Source organism: Arachis hypogaea, chromosome 19 (genome assembly GCF_003086295.3).
Source record: "Arachis hypogaea cultivar Tifrunner chromosome 19, arahy.Tifrunner.gnm2.J5K5, whole genome shotgun sequence".
In the NCBI taxonomy this organism is placed as follows: Eukaryota; Viridiplantae; Streptophyta; class Magnoliopsida; order Fabales; family Fabaceae; genus Arachis; species Arachis hypogaea.
Window position 1 is genome coordinate 131,135,985 of NC_092054.1, and position 22,927 is coordinate 131,158,911.

The 22,927-nt window shown below is 39.5% G+C and overlaps 1 non-coding gene across 1 annotated transcript; it reads right to left on the reverse strand.

Moving 5' to 3' along the window:
* Positions 1 to 9,815: 9,815 nt before the first annotated feature.
* LOC112781674 (small nucleolar RNA R71) lies at positions 9,816 to 9,923 on the reverse strand. The gene has a single exon (XR_003192436.1). It is a non-coding gene; the product is annotated as a small nucleolar RNA R71 (small nucleolar RNA).
* Positions 9,924 to 22,927: the final 13,004 nt, after the last annotated feature.

The window sequence follows — 22,927 nt, forward strand, 5'->3', positions numbered from 1 at the left end:
ATTCAATCATTGAATCCTACTCGGAATACCACAGACAAGGTTTAGACCTTCCGGATTCTCTTGAATGCCGCCATCATTCTAGCTTACACCACGAAGATTCCGATTAAGAGATCTAAGAGATACTCATTCAATCTAATGTAGAACGGAAGTGGTTGTCAGGCACGCGTTCATAGGGAATGATGATGATTGTCACGTTCATCACATTCAGGTTGAAGTACGAATGAATATCTTAGAAGCGAAATAAGATGAATTGAATAGAAAACAGTAGTACTTTGCATTAATCTTTGAGGAACAGCAGAGCTCCACACCTTAATCTATGGAGTGTAGAAACTCTACCGTTAAAATTACATAAGTGAAAGGTCCAGGCATGGCCGAATGGCCAGCCCCTCTGATCTAAGAACCAGGCGTCCAAAGATGTCTAATACAATAGTAAAAGGTCCTATTTATAATAAACTAGCTACTCGGGTTTACAGAAGTAAGTAATTGATGCATAAATCCACTTCCGGGGCCCACTTGGTGTGTGCTTGGGCTGATCTTGAGTGTTGCACGTGTAGAGGTCCTTCTTGGAGTTGAACGCCAGTTTTTGTGCCAGTTTGGGCGTTCAACTCTGGTTTTGGATCCTTTTCTGGCGCTGGACGCCAGAATTGGGCAGAGAACTGGCGTTGAACGCCAGTTTACGTCATCTATTCTTGGCCAAAGTATGGACTATTATATATTGCTGAAAAGCCCTGGATGTCTACTTTCCAACGCAATTGGAAGCGCACCATTTCCAGTTCTGTAGCTCCAGAAAATCCACTTTGAGTGCAGGGAGATCAGAATCCAACAGCATCAGCAGTCCTTCTTCAACCTCTGAATCTGATTTTTGCTCAAGTCCCTCAATTTCAGTCAGAAAATACCTGAAATCACAAAAAAACACACAAACTCATAGTAAAGTCTAGAAATGTGAATTTAACATAAAAACTAATGAAAACATCCCTAAAAGTAACTAGATCCTACTAAAAACATACTAAAAACCATGTCAAAAAGCGTATAAATTATCCGCTCATCAGCCATGCGGTAGCAGTGCCTGGTATTCTTCATCCGAGACGGGAGATCTGACAGATGATTAGCCATACATAAGCTGTGCCTGGACCATTTTCACTGAGAGGATGGATGGTAGCCATTGACAACGGTGATCCACCAACATACAGCTTGCTATGGAAGGGAGCACGCATGATTGGATGAAGACAATAGGAAAGCAGAGGTTCAGAAGCAACAAAGCATCTCCAAACACTTATCCGAAATTCCCACCAATGAATTACATAAGTATCTTTATTTTAGTTTACGTTTTATTTATCTTTCAATTATCAAAACTCATAACCAATTGAATCCGCCTGACTAAGATTTACAGGATGACCATAGCTTGCTTCGAGCCGGCAATCTCCGTGGGATCGACCCTTACTCGCATAAGGTTTTATTACTTGGACGACCCAGTGCACTTGCTGGTTAGTTGTACCTGAGTTGTGAAAAGTGTGATCACAATTCCGTGCACCATAAGTCAAGAAGCAAGTAGGCATATTATACAATTAGGCAAACTCAAGAAATCAAAGCAAACAAGCATATAGAAGATGCATATGATGAATGCCTCTCCTATTGGCTCGTGATATCACTTGTCGGTCCATAAATGCCAACCCGACACATCCTTTCGGATGTAGCTTTTCTGCCACGCCCACGGATATAGTGCTGGGCCCACTCTACTGACCTACGGATATAGTGCTGGGCACACTCTATTCACCCACAGATATAGTGCCGGGTACACCCGCATGCGTAACCCAAGGATATAGTGCCTGGCACACTCTTGCAGTAGAAAAGGTCATCAATCATAATTCATTCCCAGGGATATAGTGCCCTGCACACTATCATGCTTAACCCAAGGATATAGTGCCTGGCACACTTTCTACATTCAACCAGTTCATCAACCTCACATCATCACCAGTCATCACCATTTCTCATCTCAATCCATTTTCAATTATCAATTCTCAACATTCCAAGGATATAGTGCCTGGCACACTCTCTTTCAAACATTATCATTCCAGGGATATAGTGCCTGGCACACTCTCAACATTCATCAGGATCATTCATCCCTTTTTGAGTCCTCAACTCATCACATCCATCATCAATTCATAATTTCCATCCCAAACTCATCAGTTCATCAGTATCTCAATTCATTATCAGCAATCACCCAATTCACTACTCTTCCTTCTCTCTCAACCAACTCATCCTCAATACACCAGAAACCTAAACCTCCGTTTGCTAACTTTTCAAAGTAAAACCAATTTAAACCTCCTAAGACCTTTCCCATATTCCAACATCGAAAATTGAGCCCAAAAGTCTTAAAATGGTGTTATAGAAGCTTAAAACCTTGTTGGCAAGATAGAATAGTTGAAAAATAAGTAAAATTTAAGAAACAGGACGTTTGCGGCCGCACAGGGGTGTGTGCGTGCGCACGTCTAGGAGATTTTTAAATGTGTGCGTACGCACAGGGGTATGCGTACGCACAGGTGGCAAAACTTACAGAATCTGTTCACTCGCACAACCTGTGCCAGTGCCCCTAACAAACTGGCCCTCCCAACGTGTGCGTCCGCACAGGCCTGTGCATCCGCACAGGTTAAAATTCTTCCTTAGATATGTGCGCGCACAAGCTGTGCTAGCGCTGCAAACAGAACGCATTTCCTTGCCTATGCATGCTCACAGGTGTGTGCGTCCGCACAGGTAAAAATTTTGCAGGGTGTGCATCCGCACGAGGGTGTGCGCTCCCACATATCAGAAATCATGAAATTCTGCAACTTTGCAGAATTTCAAATTTTTAAGACCAACTTTGAATGATCATAACTTTCTCTACCAGATTCCAATTTTCACAAACTTTATATCAATTTAAAGGGTTTTCAAAGATCTTTGATTCTAAATAAATTTCAATAAATTTTGAAAACCAAGGCAAAAGTTATGATCAGACAAAGTTCACCCAAAATTCATTTTTACCCAAAACCTCATAACCTCAATTTTAACCAACCCTCAATCCAAAATCACTTATCCCACATTCAAAATAGTCCCAAGGTACCTAAACCATATTCATATACCTTTCCTTCAATCCATAACTTAGCAACACATAAAGATCATCAATTCCATAATCCAAATTTCTACTTGTAAACTCAATTCTCAACAATCTAAAACCAAACTAATCATAACCCATATAATACCAAAACAACATCAAAGTCCATACCATTTATCTCCCAATTCAAACATCTATAATATCCCAATTTCATCATTCAACACCATCAAAACCCTTAGCCACCAACATCCAAAACCATCATAATCATTCACAATCATCATCAATCAATCAACATCATCAACTACTACAATTCCTCATATTAATCTCATAAAACTCACATCTTCAAAAATAGCCATCAAAATCAACATCCATATTACCAATATCAACATACACACTCACCCACATCATTCCACATCATAATACATCATTAATACTAATACTTCTCAACAATCACCATCACCCACAAAATTAATTATTTATTATTACTCATCAACCATATCAACAACCCTCATCAACAACACAAATCATCAATACTCATTAACACAACAATCCCCAATAATCATCATCAACCACAATAATCCAATATAACCAACAATTACATCCACTCACATATAATTATTCATACACCAATATCATTCAATCCTATCTTAGGGTCAACTAGTCTAAGTTTTCAGAAACATTACACATTACATAAAGAAAACCGAAACCATACGTTGGCCGATTCCCAAATGCTCCAAACACTAAAATAAAACCACCAAACTTGATCCAAAGTCTCAACCAACTCCAACCAACACCAAAGCTCAAACTAACAACACATATATCACCAAAATCAAAACCTAAGATACATAAAACAACTACACACAAGGATTTAGTGAAACCTTACCTTATCCAATTTGAGTAGGGGTAAAATCCATCAATTACCCGCTACTAAAGATCACCTAAATAAGCAAAACCACAAAATCTACTCAAAAACTAAACCCAAAAACGAACAGAACTTAGGGCACAAAACTGGAGTGTGAAGAGAGAGATCTTACCAGATTTCTTTAAATAGAAATGAAGATCTCATCAAGAGCTTCGCGTGGCCACAAATGGCTCGTCAATCGAAAATACGTAGCTCAAGATATGGCTTCCGGAAGGTGGAGGTGAATAGTGCCACTTCCTTCTTCCTCTCTTCTTCAATAACCAGCGCCCCTTTCTTTGTGGGTTGCTGAAAATGAGCTTAAGGCTCATTAAAGAGTTCTTTTATATGTTGGGTTTGGGTCCAACTTAGGCCCAGTCCAACCTGTTAGCGTTTTTAGCTCGTTCGGCCCAACTTTGGGCCAAACCTTTAACACTAACACCCGGTTTTCTATTCCTAATATGTTTCTAGGATTTTCGACTGTTTTCACTTTTTCTCACACAGAACCTAACAAACTTAAACCGGTTTGACCGGTTCAACTGTTGGTTCGTGGTTTTTCACAGTTTTTCGCAGAAAACATATTTTCTAACTCAGAAGGACGTACTGAGTCCAAAAATTATATTTAAATCCCCAAATTCTCATTCTAACTTTACGGAACTTAATTTGGGCATTTAAATTATTTTATTCATGAAAAACCCGATTCTTACATCCTCTCCTCCTTAAAAAGATTTTCGCCCTCGAAAATTCGAACCACACGATGTAATAGATATATGCCTATATATGTATATTCTCCACGAAGTGTCCTACTTCAACGTTGCCAAACTAACAAGTTGTAAAAGTATCTCATTCACCATCATCCCAACGCGTTGAAGTTCTCTCTCACCTTCCACTGCGTCACTCTGATTATCGTCACTAGAATTCCGAAAGTTTTCCTTAAATCAAATACCAATTTTGTAACATTTTTCAAAACCTTCAAAACAAGTTTATTCTAAATGAGTTCATTGTTAAAGCTCTTTCAAAGGAGTCAAAAATCATTTACTAGTAAGTCAAACACTTGAAATCACAGTTTTCTTAAAAAAAACTTTTCAGTTTGAATTCCTTTCGATAAGATAATTTGGAAACCAAATTCACAAATGAACATAATTGGAGAACTCACTTTTCTTTTTAAACAATATCTTCCAAACCAAGAATTTTCGGCATAGTTTCAAAACCAAAGACTACTTTTGTAACATTTCGCAAAGCTGTGAAAACAAGTTCAATCTAAACCAGTTCATTATGAAAGCTTTTTCAAAAGGCTCAAAAATTCATTTATTCTTAAAGCAAAACCTTTCAATTTGAATCCCCCCCCTTTTTTTATAAGATAAATTTGCAAACCAAAATTACAAGCCAACAAAATCTTAGGACTCACTTTCCTTTTAAAATTGTATCATTTGATCAAAAGTTCCAGTTCTAGTTTCAAAACCAAATCAGTTAAACCAAAGCTCCAAACCAGATTTGAAAATCACTCTAAACCTTAAAACGGCAAAAATCATAGTTAAAAACCGCAAGGATGTTAGTTGGTATTTTCGTTGCCACTAGTGCTGAACCGCACCCATCGTCCACACAGGGAATCGCCAAGACTTCTAGTCATACCTGGTAACCATTCCGGTATGCCAACTTGGATCGTTCGTCATCACAAGTCTGAAATCCTCGACTACCGCCGCTAGAATCCTCCTTTCCCCATGGTTTACTTCCAACAAAACTCTAAGCTCTGGAAATTCTAATGACGTCTTTACAAAAGATAGAACCAAACTAACCTCAGGTCCAGGCAATATAAGACTCAAAGCATACGCTTACCTCTCGTTGGAGGATCTGACCCCGTCACCTCACATGCCTCCAAAGCAAACACACGGCCTGGTTGCTGACTCTTACCCACACCTAGGTTCCTCCCTCTACAAGATGCATATGATGAATGCCTGTCCTATTGGCTCGTGATATCACTTGTCGGTCCATAAATGCCAACCCGACACATCCTTTCAGATGTAGCTTTTCTGCTACGCCCACGAATATAGTGCCGGGTACACTCTACTGACCCACGGATATAGTGCCGGGCACACTCTATTCACCCACGGATATAGTGTCAGGCACACTCGGCGTAACTGATGAGCGGATAATTTATACGCTTTTTGGCATTATTTTTAGTATGTTTTTAGTATATTTTAATTAGTTTTTCTTATATTTTTATTAGTTTTTAAATAAAAATCACTCTTCTAGAATTTACTATGAGTTTGTGTGTTTTTCTGTGATTTCAGGTATTTTTTGGCTGAAATTGAGGGACCTGAGCAAAAATCTGATTCAGAGGCTGAAAAAGGACCGCAGATGTTGTTGGATTCTGACCTCCCTGCACTCAAAATGGATTTTCTGGAGCTACAGAAGCCCAATTGGCGCGCTATTAATTGTGTTGGAAAGTAGACATCCTGGGCTTTTCAGCAATATATAATAGTCTATACTTTTCCCGAGATTTGATGGCCCAAACAGGCGTTCCAAGTAAGCTCAAGAATTCTGGCGTTTAACTCCAAAACTGGCACAAAAGCTGGAGTTAAACGCCCAAAATGGTACAAAAGTTGGCGTTTAACTCCAAGAAAAGTCTCTACACATGGAAGCTTCAATGCTCAGCCCAAGCACACACCAAGTGGGCCCGGAAGAAGATTTCTGCATTAATTACTGATTTCTGTAAACCCTAGGCTACTAGTTCTCTATAAATAGGACCTTTTGCTATTGTATTTTATATCTTTGGACGTTTAGTCCCTAGACCTTAGAGGCTGGCCATTCGGCCATGCTTACACTATTATCACTTATGTATTTTCAACGGTGGAGTTTCTACACACCATAGATTAAAGTTTGGAGCTCTGCTGTTCTTCATGAATTAATACAAAGTACTATTATTTTTCTATTCAACTCAAGTCTATTTCTTCTCCAAGATATTCATTCGTTCTTCAACTTGATGAATGTGATGATCCGTGACACTCATCATCATTCTCACCTATGAACATGTGCCTGACAACCACATCTGTTCTACTAGCAATGGCTTGAATGCGTATCTCTTGGGTTTCTAATCTAAGATTGGAACCTTTGTGGTATAGGCTAGAATTATTGGCGGCCATTCCTGAGATCTGGAACGTCTAAACCTTGTCTGTGGTATTCTGAGTAGGATCTGGGAAGGGATGACTGTGACGAGCTTCAAACTCGCGATTGTTGGGCGTGTGACAGACGCAAAAGGATCAATGGATCCTATTCCAGCATGATCGAGAACCGACAGATGATTAGCCGTGCGGTGACAGCGCATTTGGAACGTTTTCACTGAGAGGATAGGAAGTAGCTATTGACAATGGTGATGCTCAACATAAAGCTTGCCATGGAAAGGAGTATGAATGATTGGAAGAAGGCAATAGGAAAGCAGAGGTTCAGGAGGAACAAAGCATCTTCATACGCTTATCTGAAATTCCAACCAAGGAATTACATAAGTATCTCTATCTTTATTTTATGTTTTATTCATCTTTTAATTATCAATTCTCCATCACCATTTGAATTCGCCTGACTGATATTTACAAGGTGACCATAGCTTGCTTCAAGCCGATGGTCTTCGTGGGATCGACCCTTACTCACGTAAGGTATTACTTGGATGACCCAGTGCACTTGCTGGTTAGTTGTGCGGAATTGTGACAAAGTGTGATTCATGTTTAAGAGCTCTAAGTCCTTTGGCGCCATTGTTGATGATCACAATTTTGCATACCAAGTTTTTGGCGCCGTTGCCGGGGATTGTTCGAGTTTGGACAACTGACGGTTCATCTTGTTGCTTAGATTAGGTACTTTTCTTTTTATTTTTCAGAATTTTTAAGAATGAATTCTAGAGTTTCAAGGTGATGCTCTTATCATCCCAAAAGCTGATTGATTCTCATCAATTTAGCTACTGAATGTAATGTCCTGCTGAGGCTTGGCCAAACATGTCTAATCTTTTTAGACTGAAGCCTTAGACTAACATTGCATGATTCTTGGAATTCTTATTAAAAGTTTTGAATCCCTTTATTTTCTTTTCCATATAAGTTTCGAAAATCACAAAAAAATTTATAAAATCATAAAAATCAAAAATATTTTATGTTTTTTGTTTGAGTCTAGTATCAATTTTTAAGTTTGGTGTCAATTGCATTCTTCCTGCATTTTTCGAAAACATGCAATATGTTCTTCATTAATCTTCAAGTTGTTCTTGATGATTTCATTGCTCTAATCTTTAAATTCTCTTGTTTTGTGTGTTTCGTTGTTTCTCATATGCATTCTCAATTTGTTAGTGTCTCCTATATGAAAATTTTTAAGTTTGGTGTCCTGCATGCATTGTTTATTTGATCTTAGTTGCAATTTTTATTGTTTCTCATCATTAAAAATTCAAAAATATTTTCAAAATTGTGTCTTTTCAAGTCAGTAATACAGAGAATTGAAGATTCAGAACATTCAGCAGAGGAATCAAACAGAAACAGCTGGGCGTTCAAAACGCCCAGTGAAGGTAGCATTTTGGGCGTTAAACGCCAGAATGGATGCCATTCTGGGTGTTTAACGCCAGGATGACACTAGAGGGAAGATTTTGTTTTTAACTCAAATTTTTTTCAAATCTTCATAATTTTTCAAAATCAAATCTTTTTCAAATCATATCTTTTCAATCATATCTCTTCAAAATCAATTTCTTTCCATTTTTTATTATTTTCGAAAATCCTTATTATAATTAATGATTTACTTCAAAATTTTCTAGTTGTTACTTGCCTATTAAGAAAGGATCAAAAGTTTTAATTCTAGAATCATATCTTCTAATTTCTTGTTAGTCAAGTAATCAACTTTAATTTCAAAACTTTTTCTTTTTAATTTGATTTTCAATCATATCTTCTCAATCATATCTTTTCAATCACATCTTTTTCAAAATTTATTTTCAATCATATCTTCTTAATTTCTAATTTCAAAATCACTTAATTTCTTTCCCAATTTTAGTTTTCGAAAATCATCACTCAAATTTTCAAAATTTCTTTTAATTATTTCAAAATCTTTTTAATTTATTTTCGAAAATTCTTCCTCTCTTCTCACACCCTTCTATTTAAAGGACTAACACTCCTCCTCAAGGTACAATTCGAACTCCCTCCTACTTTATATGTTCGAATTCTCTTCTATCTACCTCCTCCTTCTATTCTTCTTTTTCTCTGACACCTCAAGGAATCTTTATACTGTGACATAGAGGATTCCCTACTTTCTTGTTCTCTTCTCTTTCATATGAGCAGGAACAAAGATAAAGGCATACTTGTTCAAGCTGATCCTGAGCCTGAAAGGACCTTGAAGAGAAAACTAAGAGAAGCTAAAGCACAATTCTTTCTAGAGGGCCTAACAGAGCTTTTCAAAGAAGAAGAAACCATGGCAGCCGAAAACAACAATGCCAACAATGCAAGGAAGGTGCTTGGTGACTTTACTGCACCTACTCCCGACTTCTATGGGAAAAACATCTCAATCCCTGCCATTGGAGCAAACAACTTTGAGCTTAAGCCTCAATTAGTTTCTCTAATGCAACAGAATTGCAAGTTTTATGGACTTCTATTGGAAGATCCTCATCAGTTCTTAGCTGAATTCTTGCAAATTTGTGACACTGTCAAGACCAATGGGGTTGACCCTGAAGTCTACAGACTTATGCTTTTTCCTTTTGCTGTAAGAGACAGAGCTAGGACATGGTTGGATTCACAACCTAAAGAAAGCCTGAACTCTTGGGAAAAGCTAGTTAATGCCTTCTTGGCAAAGTTCTTTCCACCTCAAAAATTGAGCAAGCTTAGAGTGGAAGTCCAAACCTTCAGACAGAAGGAAGGTGAGTCCCTCTATGAAGCTTGGGAAAGATACAAGCAACTTATCAGAAGATGTCCTTCTGACATGCTTTCTGAATGGAGCATCATAGGAATTTTCTATGATGGCCTGTCTGAACTATCCAAGATGTCATTGGATAGCTCTGCTGGAGGATCTCTTCATCTGAAGAAGACGCCTGCAGAAGCTCAGGAACTCATTGAAATGTTTACAAATAACCAATTCATGTACACTTCTGAAAGGAATCCTGTGAATAATGGGATAGCTCAGAAGAAAGAAGTTCTTGAGATTGATACTCTGAATGCCATATTGGCTCAGAATAAAATATTGACCCAACAAGTCAATATGATTTCTCAGAGTCTGTCTGGAATACAAGCAGCAACAGGCAGTACTAAGGAAGCTTCCTCTGAAGAAGAAGCTTATGATCCTGAGAACCCAGCAATGGAAGAGGTGAATTACATGGGAGAACCCTATGGAAACACCTATAATCCTTCATGGAGAAATCATCCAAATCTCTCATGGAAGGATCAACAAAGACCTCAACAAGGTTTCAACAACAATAATGGTGGAAGAAACAGGTTTAGCAATAGCAAGCCTTTTCCATCATCTTCTCAGCAACAGACAGAGAATTCTAAGCAAAGCCACTCTGACTTAGCAATAATAGTCTCTGATCTAATCAAAACCACTCAAAGTTTCATGACTGAAACAAGGTCCTCCATTAGAAATTTGGAGGCACAAGTGGGTCAGCTGAGTAAGAAAATTACTGAACTCCCTCCTAGTACTCTCACAAGCAATACAGAAGAGAATCCAAAGAGAGAGTGCAACGCCATAAACACGTCTCACATGGCCGAACCTGGAGAGGAGGAAGAGGCAGTGATCTCTACTGAGGAAGACCTCAATGGACGTCCACTGACCTCCATGGAGTTCCCTAATGAGGAACCATGGGAATCTGAGGCTCAGACTGAGACCATAGAGATTCCATTAAATTTACTTTTGCCATTCATGAGCTCTGATGAGTATTCTTCCTCTGAAGAGGATGAAGATGTTACGGAAGAGCAAGTTGCTAAGTACCTTGGAGCAATCACGAAGCTAAATGCCAGGTTGTTTGGTAATGAGACTTGGGAGGATGAACCTCCATTGCTCATTAAAGAACTGGATGACTTGACTAGGCAGAGATTACCTCTGAAGAGATAAGACCCTGGAAAGTTCTCAATACCTTGTACCATAGGCACCATGACCTTTGAGAAGGCTCTATGTGACCTGGGATCAAGTATAAACCTTATGCCTCTCTCTGTAATGGAGAAGCTAGGGATCATTGAGGTACAAGCTACAAGAATCTCACTGGAGATGGCGGACAATTCAAAGAAACAGGCTTATGGACTTGTAGAGGATGTCCTGGTAAAGGTTGAAGACCATTACATCCCTGCTGATTTCCTAATCTTAGAAACTGGGAAGTGTATGGATGAATCCATCATCATTGGCAGACCCTTCCTAGCCACAGCAAAAGCTGTGATTGATGTTGACAAAGGAGAATTGATCATTCAAGTGAATGAAGACTCCCTTGTGTTTAAAGCTCAAGGATATCCCTCTGTCACCATGGAGAGGAAGCATGAAGAGCTTCTCTCAATACAGAGTCAAACAGAGACCCCACAGTCAAACTCTAAGTTTGGTGTTGGGAGGCCACAACCAAACTTTAAGTTTGGTGTTGAACCCTCACACTCAAATTCTAAGTTTGGTGTTGGGAAGTTCCAACATTGCTCTGAACATCTGTGAGGCTCCATGAGAGCCACTGTCAAGCTATTGACATTAAAGAAGCGCTTGTTGGGAGGCAACCCAATTTTTACTTATCTATGTTAAATTTCTATTTTCTTTTGTTATTTTATGTTTTCTGTAGGTTGATGATCATGTGAAGTCACAAAAACAATTGAAAAAAAAATAAAAACAGAAGGAAAAACAGAATGAAAAATAGAACACCCTGGAGGAGAAACTTACTGCCGTTTAAACGCCAGTAAGGGTAGTAGAATGGGCGTTAAACGCCCAGTTTGGCACCATTCTGGGCGTTTAACGCCAGAAATGGGCACCAGACTGGCGTTTAACGCCAGGAATGGGCAAGAAGCTGGCGTTAAACGCCAGAAATGGGCAGCAGCCTGGCGTTTAACGCCAGGATTGGCAGCAAGGGGCGTTTTGCACGCAACATGGTGCAAGGATGAGAAATCCTTGACACCTCAGGATCTGTGGACCCCACAGGATCCCCACCTACCCCACCTTTCTCTCTCTTCTTCACCCATTCACCAATCACCTCAATACCTCTTCCCCAAAAACCCCTCACCTATCAAATCCCACCATTCTCTTCACCACTCACATCCATCCTTCATAAAACCCCACCTACCTCACCATTCAAATTCAAACCACTTTCCCACCCAAACCCACCCATAATGGCCGAACCATACCCCCCCCTCTCCACTCCTATATAAACCCATCTTCACTCCTTCATTTTCACACAACATACACACTACCCATCCCCCTTGGCCGAAACACAAAGCCCCCTCCATCTCCTCTATTTCTTCTTCTTCTACTCTCTTCTTTCTTCTTTTGCTCGAGGACGAGCAACCTTCTAAGTTTGGTGTGGGAAAAGCTAAAGCTTTTTTTGTTTTTCCATAACCATTAATGGCACCAAAGGCCGGAGAAACCTCTAGAAAGAGGAAAGGGAAGGCAAAATCTTCCACCTCCGAGTCATGGGAGATGGAGAGATTCCTCTCAAAGGTGCATCAAGACCACTTCTATGAAGTTGTGGCCAAGAAGAAGGTGATCTCCGAGGGCCCTTTTAAGATCAAAAAGGGCGAATATCCGGAGATCCGACATGAGATTCGAAGAAGAGGTTGGGAAGTTCTCACCAACCCCATTCAACAAGTCAGAATCTTAATGGTTCAAGAGTTCTATGCCAATGCATGGATCACCAAGAACCATGATCAAAGTGTGAACCCAGACCCTAAGAATTGGCTTACAATGGTCCGAGGGAAATACTTAGACTTTAGTCTGGAAAATGTAAGGTTGGCATTCAATTTGCCTATGATGCAAGGAGATGCACACCATACACTAGAAGGGTCAACTTTGATCAAAGGTTAGACCAAGTCCTCATGGACATCTGTGAAGAGGGCGCTCAATGGAAGAGTGATTCAAGAGGAAAGCCAGTTCAACTAAGAAGGCATGACCTCAAGCCCGTGGCTAGGGGATGGTTGGAGTTCATCCAACGCTCAATCATTCCTACTAGCAACCGATCTAAAGTTACTATAGACCGGGCTATCATGATTCATAGCATCATGATTAGAGAGGAAGTAGAAGTTCATAAGGTTATATCCCAAGAACTCTACAAGGTAGCGGACAAGTCTTCTACTCTGGCAAGGTTAGCCTTCCCTCATCTCATTTGTCACCTCTGCAATTCAGCTGGAATTGACATAGAGGAAGACATCCTCATTGATGAGGACAAGCCCATCACTAAGAAAAGGATGGAGCAAATGAGAGAACCTCACTAAGAGCATGAGGAAACTCCTCATCATGAAATCCCTGAGATGCCTCAAGGGATGCATTTTCCTCCACAAAACTATTGGGAGCAAATCAACACTCCCTAGGAGAATTAAGTTCCAACATGGGACAACTGAGGGTGGAGCACGAAGAGCATTCCATCCTCCTCCATGAAATTAGAGAAGACCAAAGAACCATGAGAGAGGAGCAACAAAGGCAAGGAAGAGACATTGAGGAGCTCAAGCACTCCATAAGATCTTCAAGAGGAAGAACAAGCCGCCATCACTAAGGTGAACCCGTTCTTTAATTTTCTTGTTCTTTATTTTCCTGTTTTTCGAATTTTTATGCTTGTGTTTATTTATATTTGTGTCTTTATTACGTGATCATTAGTGTCTAAGTGTCTATGCCTTAAAGTTATGAAAATGAATCCATCACCTTTCTTAAATGAAAAATATTTTTAATTGAAAAAGAAAAAGAAGTGCATGAATTTCAAATTTTAAAACAGTTTAATTATTTTGATGTGGTGGCAATACTATTGTTTTTCTGAATGAATGCTTGAACAGTGCATATTTTTGAATTTATTGTTTAAAGAATGTTAAAATTGTTGGCTCTTGAAAGAATGATGGGAAAAGGAGAAATGTTATTTGATAATCTGAAAAATCATAAAATTGATTCTTGAAGCAAGAAAAAGCAGTGAAAAGCTTGCAAAAAAAAGATATATGCGAAAAAAAAGAAGAAAGAGAAAGAAAAGCAAGCAGAAAAAGCCAATACCCCTTTAAACCAAAAGGCAAGGGTGATAAAAAGGATCCAAGGCTTTGAGCATCAGTGGATAGGAGGGCCCACAGGAATAAAATCCTGGCCTAAGCGGCTCAACCAAGCTGTCCCTAACCATGTGCTTGTGGCGTGAAGGTGTCAAGTGAAAACTTGAGACTAAGCGGTTAAAGTCGAGGTCCAAAGCAAAAAGAAGAGTGTGCTTAAGAATCCTGGACACCTCTAATTGGGGACTCTAGCAAAGCTGAGTCACAATCTGAAAAGGTTCACCCAGTTATGTGTCTGTGGCATTTATGTATCCGGTGGTAATATTGGAAAATAAAGTGCTTACGGCCACGGCCAAGACTCATAAAGTAGCTGTGTTCAAGAATCAACATACTTAACTAGGAGAATCAATAACACTATCTGGATTCTGAGTTCCTATAGATGCCAATCATTCTAAACTTCAAGGAATAAAGTGAGATGCCAAAACTGTTCAGAAGCAAAAAGCTAAAAGGCACGCTCATCTAATTAATACTGATCTTCATAGATATTTTTTGAATTCATTGTATATTCTCTTCTTTTTATCCTATTTGATTTTCAGTTGCTTGGGGACAAGCAACAATTTAAGTTTGGTGTTGTGATGAGCGGATAATTTATACGCTTTTTGGCATTGTTTTTAGTATGTTTTTAGTATATTTTAATTAGTTTTTATTATATTTTTATTAGTTTTTAAATAAAAATCACTCTTCTGGAATTTACTATGAGTTTGTGTATTTTTCTGTGATTTCAGGTATTTTCTAGCTGAAATTGAGGGACCTGCGCAAAAATCTGATTCAGAGGCTGAAAAAGGACCGTAGATGCTGTTGGATTCTGACCTCCCTGCACTCAAAATGGATTTTCTGGAGCTACAGAAGCCCAATTGGTGCGCTCTCAATTGCGTTGGAAAGTAGACATCCTGGGCTTTCCAGCAATATATAATAGTTTATACTTTACCCGAGATTTGATGGCCCAAACAGGTGTTGCAAGTCAGCTCAAGAATTCTGGCGTTTAACTCCAAAATTGGCACAAAAGCTGGAGTTAAACGCCCAACTGGCACAAAAGTTGGCGTTTAACTCCAAGAAAAGTCTCTACACATGGAAGATTCAATGCTCAGTCCAAGCACACACCAGGTGGGCCCGGAAGAAGATTTCTGCATTAATTACTGATTTCTGTAAATCCTAGGCTACTACTTCTCTATAAATAGGACATTTTGCTATTGTATTTTATATCTTTGGATCATCTTTGGACGTTTAGTCCCTAGACCTTGGAGGCTGGCCATTCGGCCATGCTTACACTTATGTATTTTCAACAGTGGAGTTTCTACACACCATAGATTAAGGTGTGGAGCTCTGTTGTTCTTCATGAATTAATACAAAGTACTATTGTTTTTCTATTCAACTCAAGTCTATTTCTTCTCCAAGATATTCATTCGTTCTTCAACTTGATGAATGTGATGATCCGTGACACTCATCATCATTCTCACCTATGAACATGTGCCTGACAACCACCTCTGTTCTACTAGCAATGGCTTGAATGCGTATCTCTTGGGTTTCTAATCTAAGATTGGAACCTTCGTGGTATAGGCTAGAATTATTGGCGGCCATTCCTGAGATCCGGAACGTCTAAACCTTGTCTGTGGTATTCTGAGTAGGATCTGGGAAGGGATGACTGTGACGAGCTTGAAACTCGCGATTGTTGGGCGTGTGACAGACGCAAAAGGATCAATGGATCCTATTCCAGTATGATCGAGAACCGACAGATGATTAGCCGTGCGGTGACAGCGCATTTGGAACGTTTTCACTGAGAGGACGGAAGTAGCCATTGACAACGGTGATGCCCAACATAAAGCTTGCCATGGAAAGGAGTATGAATGATTGGAAGAAGGCAATAGGAAAGCAGAGGTTCAGGAGGAACAAAGCATCTTCATACGCTTATCTGAAATTCCAACCAAAGAATTACATAAGTATCTCTATCTTTATTTTATGTTTTATTCATCTTTTAATTATCAATTCTCCATCACCATCTGAATTTTCCTGAATGAGATTTACAAGGTGACCATAGCTTGCTTCAAGCCGACAGTCTCCGTGGGATCGACCCTTACTCACGTAAGGTATTACTTGGACGACCCAGTGCACTTGCTGGTTAGTTGTGCAGAATTGTGACAAAGTGTGATTCACGTTTAAGAGCTCCAAGTCCTTTGGCGCCATTGTTGATGATCACAATTTCGCATACCAGTAACCCAAGGATATAGTGCCTGGCACACTCTTGTAGCAGAAAAGGTCATGAATCATAATTCATTCCCAGAGATATAGTGCCATGCACACTTTCTACATTCAACCAGTTCATCAACCTCACATCATCACCAGTCATCACCATTTCTCATCTCAATCCACTTTCAATTATCAATTTTCAACATTCCAAGGATATAGTGCCTGGCACACTCTCTTTCAAACATTATCATTCCAATGATATAGTGCCTGGCACACTCTCAACATTCATCAGGATCATTAATCCCTTTTTGAGTCCTCAACTCATCACATCCATCATCAATTCATAATTTCCATCCCAAACTCATCAGTTCATCAATATCTCAATTCATTGTCAGCAATCAACCAGTTCACTACTCTTCCTTCTCTCTCAACCAACTCATCCTCAATACACTAGAAACCTAAACCTCCGTTTACTAACTTTTCAAAGTAAAACCCAATTTAAACCTCCTAATACCTTTTCCCTATTCCAACATCCAAAATTGAGCACAAAAGTCTTAAAATGGTGTTATAGAAGCTTACAACCTTATTGGAAAGGTAGAATAGTTGAAAAACAAGTAAAATTTAAGAAACAAGACGTGTGCGGCCGCACTGGGGTGTGTGCGTGCGCACGTCTAGGAGATTTTCAAATGTGTGCGTATGCAGAGGGGTGTGCATACGCACAGGGGGTAAAACTTACAGAATCTGTTCACTCGCATAACCTGTGCCAGCGCCCCTGACAGACTGGCCTTCCCAACGTGTGCGTCCGCACAGGTTAAAATTCTTCCTTAGATATGTGCGCGAACAAGCTGTGCTAGCGCTGCAAACAGAATGCATTTCCCTGCCTATGCGTGCGCACAGGTGTGTGCGTCCGCACAGGTCAAAATTTTCGCAGGGTGTGCATCCGCACGAGGGTGTGCGCTCGCACATATCAGAAATCATGAAATTCTGCAACTTTGCAGAATTTCAGATTTTTAGCACCAACTTTGAATGATCATAACTTCCTCTACAAAATTCCAATTTCCACAAACTTTATATCGATTTAAAGGGTTTTCAAGGATCTTGAATTCTAAACAAATTTCAATGAATTTTGAAAATCGAGGCAAAAATTATTATCAGAGAAAGTTCACCCGAAATTCAATCTTATCCAAAACCTCATAACCTCAATTTTAACCAACCCTCAATCCAAAATCACTTATCCCACATTCAAAATAGTCCCAAGGTACCTAAACCATATTCATATAACTTTCCTTCAATCCATAACTTAGCAACACATAAAGATCATCAATTCCATAATCCAAATTTCTACTTGTAAACTCAATTCTCAACAATCTAAAACCAAACTAATCATAACCCATATAATACCAAAACAACATTAAAGTCCATACCATTTTTTCCCAATTCAACCATCTATAATATCCCAATTTCATCATTCAACACCAGCAAAATCCTTAGCCACCAACATCCAAAACCATCATAATCATTCACAATCATCATCAATCAATCAACATCATCAACTACTACAATTCCTCATATTAATCTCATAAAACTCACGTCTTCAAAAATAGCCATCAAAATCAACATCCATAATACCAATATCAACATACACACTCACCCACATCATAATACATCATTAATACTAATACTTCTCAACAATCACCATCACCCATAAAATTAATTATTTATCATTACTCATTGGTGCACGAAATTGTGATCTCAGACAATGGCGCCAAAAACTCAGTACGCACGTCTTAATAAATCGTTTTTCATTCACAACTTTGATACAACTAACCAGCAAGTGCACTGGGTCGTCCAAGTAATAAAACCTTACGTGAGTAAGGGTCGATCCCACGGAGATTGTTGGTATGAAGCAAGCTGTGGTCATCTTGTAAATCTCAGTTAGGCGGATATCAAATGGTTATGGAGTTTTCAAATAATAATAATAAATAAACAGAAAATAAAGATAGAAATACTTATGTAAATCATTGGTGAGAAATTCAGATAAGCGTATAGAGATGCTTTCATTCCTCTGAACTTCTGCTTTCCTGCTGTCTTCATCCAATCATTCCTACTCCTTTCCATGGCAAGCTTTCTGTAAGACATCACCGTTGTCAATGGCTACATCCCATCCTCTCTGTGAAAAAGGTCCAAATACTCTGTCACGGCACGGCTAATCATCTGGAGGTTCTCGATCATACTGGAATAGGATTCACCCTCCTTTTGCGTCTGTCACTACGCCCAGCACTCGCGAGTTTGAAGTTCGTCACAGCCATCCCTTTCCAGATCCTACTCGGAATACCACAGACAAGGTTTAGACTTTCCGGATCTCAGGAATGGCCATCCATGGGTTCTAACTTATACCACAAAGATTCTAATATGTCGGACTCGGTCCTCTGTATTAGATATCTAAGAGATACTCATTCTAGCTTGTTTGCATGTAGAACGGAAGTGTTTGTCAGGCACGCGTTCATAAGTGAGAATGATGATGAGTGTCACATAATCATCACATTCATCATGTTCTTGGGTGCGAATGGATATCTTAGAAGCGGAATAAGTTGAATTGAATAGAAAAACAGTAGTACTTTGCATTAAATCATGAGGAACAGCAGAGCTCCACACCTTAATCTATGGAGTGCAGAAACTCTACCGTTAAAAATACATAAGTGATGAAGGTTCAGGCATGGCCAAATGGCCAGCCCCCAACGTGATCAATATGATCCAAAGTTGAACTAAAAATCATAAGATATAAATACAATAGTAAAAAGTCCTATTTATACTAAACTAGTTACTAGGGTTTACAGAATTGAGTAAATGATGTAGAAATCCACTTCTGGAGCCCACTTGGTGTGTGCTTGGGCTGAGCATTGAAGCTTTCACGTGTAGAGGTCTTCCTTGGAGTTAAACGCCAGTTTGTAACCTATTTCTGGCGTTTAACTCTGCTTTGCAACCTGTTTCTAGCGTTTAACTCCAGAATAGGGCAGAGAGCTGCCGTTGAACGCCAGTTTGTGTCATCTAAACTCGGGCAAAGTATGGACTATTATATATTTCTGGAAAGCCCTGGATGTCTACTTTCCAACGCAATTAAAAACACGCCATTTAGACTTCTGTAGCTCTAGAAAATCCACTTTGAGTGCAGGGAGGTCAGAATCCAACAGCATCTGCAGTCCTTCTTCAACCTCTGGATCTGATTTTTGCTCAAGTCCCTCAATTTCAGCCAGAAAATACCTGAAATCACAGAAAAACACACAAACTCATAGTAAAGTCCAGAAATGTGAATTTAATATAAAAACTAATAAAAACATCCCTAAAAGTAACTAGATCCTACTAAAAACAATGCCAAAAAGCGTATAAATTATCCGCTTATCACAACACCTAACTTAAATTGTTGCTTGTCCCCAAGAAACTGAAAATCAAATAGGATAAAAAGAAGAGAATATACTATAAATTCCAAACTATCAATGAAACATAGCTCCAATCAGATGAGTGGGACTTGTAGCTTTTTGCCTCTTTAATAGTTTTGGCATCTCACTTTATCCATTGAAGTTCAGAATGATTGGCATCTATAGGAACTCAGAATTCAGATAGTGTTATTGATTCTCCTAGTTCAGTATGTTGATTCTTGAACACAGCTACTTTATGAGTCTTGGCCGTGGCCGTAAGCACTTTATTTTCCAGTATTACCACCGGATACATAAATGCCACAGACACATAACTGGGTGAACCTTTTCAGATTGTGACTCAGCTTTGCTAAAGTCCCCAATTAGAGGTGTCCAGGGTTCTTAAGCACACTCTTCTTTTGCTTTGGACCTTGACTTTAACCGCTCAGTCTCAAGTTTTCACTTGACACCTTCACACCACAAGCACATGGTTAGGGACAGCTTGGTTTAGCCGCTTAGGCTAGGATTTTATTCCTTTAGGCCCTCCTATCCACTGATGCTCAAAGCCTTGGGATCCTTTTTATTTACCCTTGCCTTTTGGTTTTAAGGGTTATTGGCTTTTTGCTCTTGCCTTTTGGTTTTTAAGAGCTTTTGGCTTTTTCTGCTTGCTTTTTCTTTTTCTTTCTATTATTTTTTTTCGCATATATTTTTTTTTTCTGCAAGCTTTTGTATTCACTGCTTTTTCTTGCTTCAAGAATCATTTTTATGATTTTTCAGATTATCAAATAACATTTCTCCTGTTCATCATTCCTTCAAGAGCCAACATATTTAACATTCTTAAACAACAACTTCAAGAGACATATGCACTGTTCAAGCATTCATTCAGAAAACAAAAAGTATTGTCACCACATCAATATAATTAAACTGAGTTCAAGGATAAGTTCAAAACTCATGTACTTCTTGTTCTTTTGAATTAAAAACATTTTTCATTTAAGAGAGGTGATGGATTCATAGGACATTCATAACTTTAAGACAAAGTTACTAAATACTAATGATCATGTAATAAGACACTAACATAGATAAGCACTTAACATAAAGAAAACGAAAAACAGAAAATTTGAGAACAAGGAATGAGTCCACTTTAGTGATGATGGCGTTTCCTTCTTGAGGAACTAATGATGTCCTTGAGCTCTTCTATGTCTCTTCCTTGTCTTTGTTGCTCCTCCCTCATTGCTCTTTGATCTTCTCTAATTTTATGAAGGATGATGGAGTTTTCTTGATGTTCCACCCTTAACTGTCCCATGTTGGAACTTAATTCTCCTAGGGAGGTGTTGATTTGCTCCCAAAAATTCTGTGGAGGAAAGTGCATCCCTTGAGGCATCTCAAGGATTTCTTGGTGATGAGCTTTTTCCTGCGTCTCTTGAGATCCATGAATAGGCTCTCTTGTTTTCTCTATCCTTTTCTTAATGATAGGCTTGTCCTCTTCAATGAGGATATCTCCCTCTATGTCAATCACAGCCGAATTGCATAGGTGGCAAATGAGATGAGGAAAGGCTAACCTTGCCATAGTGGAGGACTTGTCAGCCACCTTGTAGAGTTATTGAGGTATAATCTCATGAACCTCCACTTCCTCCCCAATCATGATGCTATAGATCATGATGGCCCGGTCTATTGTAACTTCAGACCGGTTGCTAGTGGGGATGATTGAGCGTTGAATGAACTCCAACCATCCTCTAGCTACAGGCTTAAGGTCCAGTCTTCTCAGTTGAACCGGTTTGCCTTTTGAGTCAATCTTCCATTGAGCTCCTTCCACACATATGTCCATGAGGACTTGGTCCAATCTTTGATCAAAGTTGACTCTTCTTGTGTAGGGGCGTGCATTCTCTTCCATCATTGGCAAGTTGAACGCCAACCTCACATTTTCTGGACTAAAATCTAAGTATTTCCCCCGAACCATGGTGAGATAATTCTTTGGGTTCGGGTTCTTACTTCGATCATGGTTCCTAGTGATCCATGCATTAGCATAGAACTCTTGAACCATTAGAATTCCGACTTGTTGGATGGGGTTTGTTAGAACTTCCCAACCTCTTCTATGGATCTCATGTCGGATTTCCGGATACTCATTTTCTTGAGTTTGAAAGGGACCTCGGGGATCACCTTCTTCTTGGCCACAACATCATAGAAGTGGTCTTGATGGGCTTTGGAGATGAATCTTTCCATCTTCCATGACTCGGAGGTGGAAGCTTTTGTCTTCCTTTTCCCTTTTCTAGAGGATTCTCCGGTCTTAGGTGCCATCAATGGTAATGGAAAAACAAAAAGCTTATGCTTTTTACCACACCAAACTTAGAATATTGCTCGCCCTCGAGCAAGAGAAGAAAGAAAAGAAGAAGAAGATATGGAAGAGAGAGAGAGAGGGTTGTGTTGTGTGAGAATGAAGAAGAATGGAGAGGTTTATATAGTGGAAGGAAAGGGGTTAAGGTTCGGCCATATGGGGTGGGTTTGGGTGGGAAAGTGATTTTGAATTTTGAAGGTAGGTGGGGTTTATGAGGTAGGTTTATGGGGAAGATTGGATGGATGTGAATGATGAATGGGTAATAGGGAAGAGAGAGATTGAGGTGATTAGTGAAGGGTTTTAGGAAAAGGTGTTTATTGGGAAGAGAGGATGAATGAGAAGAGGGGAGAGTATGAGTGGAGGTAGGTGGGGATCCTGTGGGGTCCACAGATGCTGAGATGATCCTGTGGGGTCCACAGATCCTGAGGTGTCAAGGATTTACATCTCTGCACCATTGAGGCATGTAAAATGCCTTTGCATGCAATTCTGGCGTTTAAACGCCAAATTGATGCTTGTTCTGGGCGTTCAACGCCCAGATGCAGCATGTTTCTGGCGTTGAACGCCAGTTCTATGCTTGTTTCTGGCGTTCAGCGCCACCCTTCCTCAGTGTGCATTCCTGGCGTCTGAATGCCAGGATGTTGCTTGTTTCTGGCGTTCAACGCCAGATCCATGCTTTGTTCTGGCGTTGAATTCCAGCCAGATGCTCCTTACTGGCGTTTAAACACCAGTAAGTCCTTCCTCCAGGGTGTGATTTTTCTTCTGCTGTTTTTGATTCTGTTTTTAATTTTTCTATTTATTTTGTGACTCCAC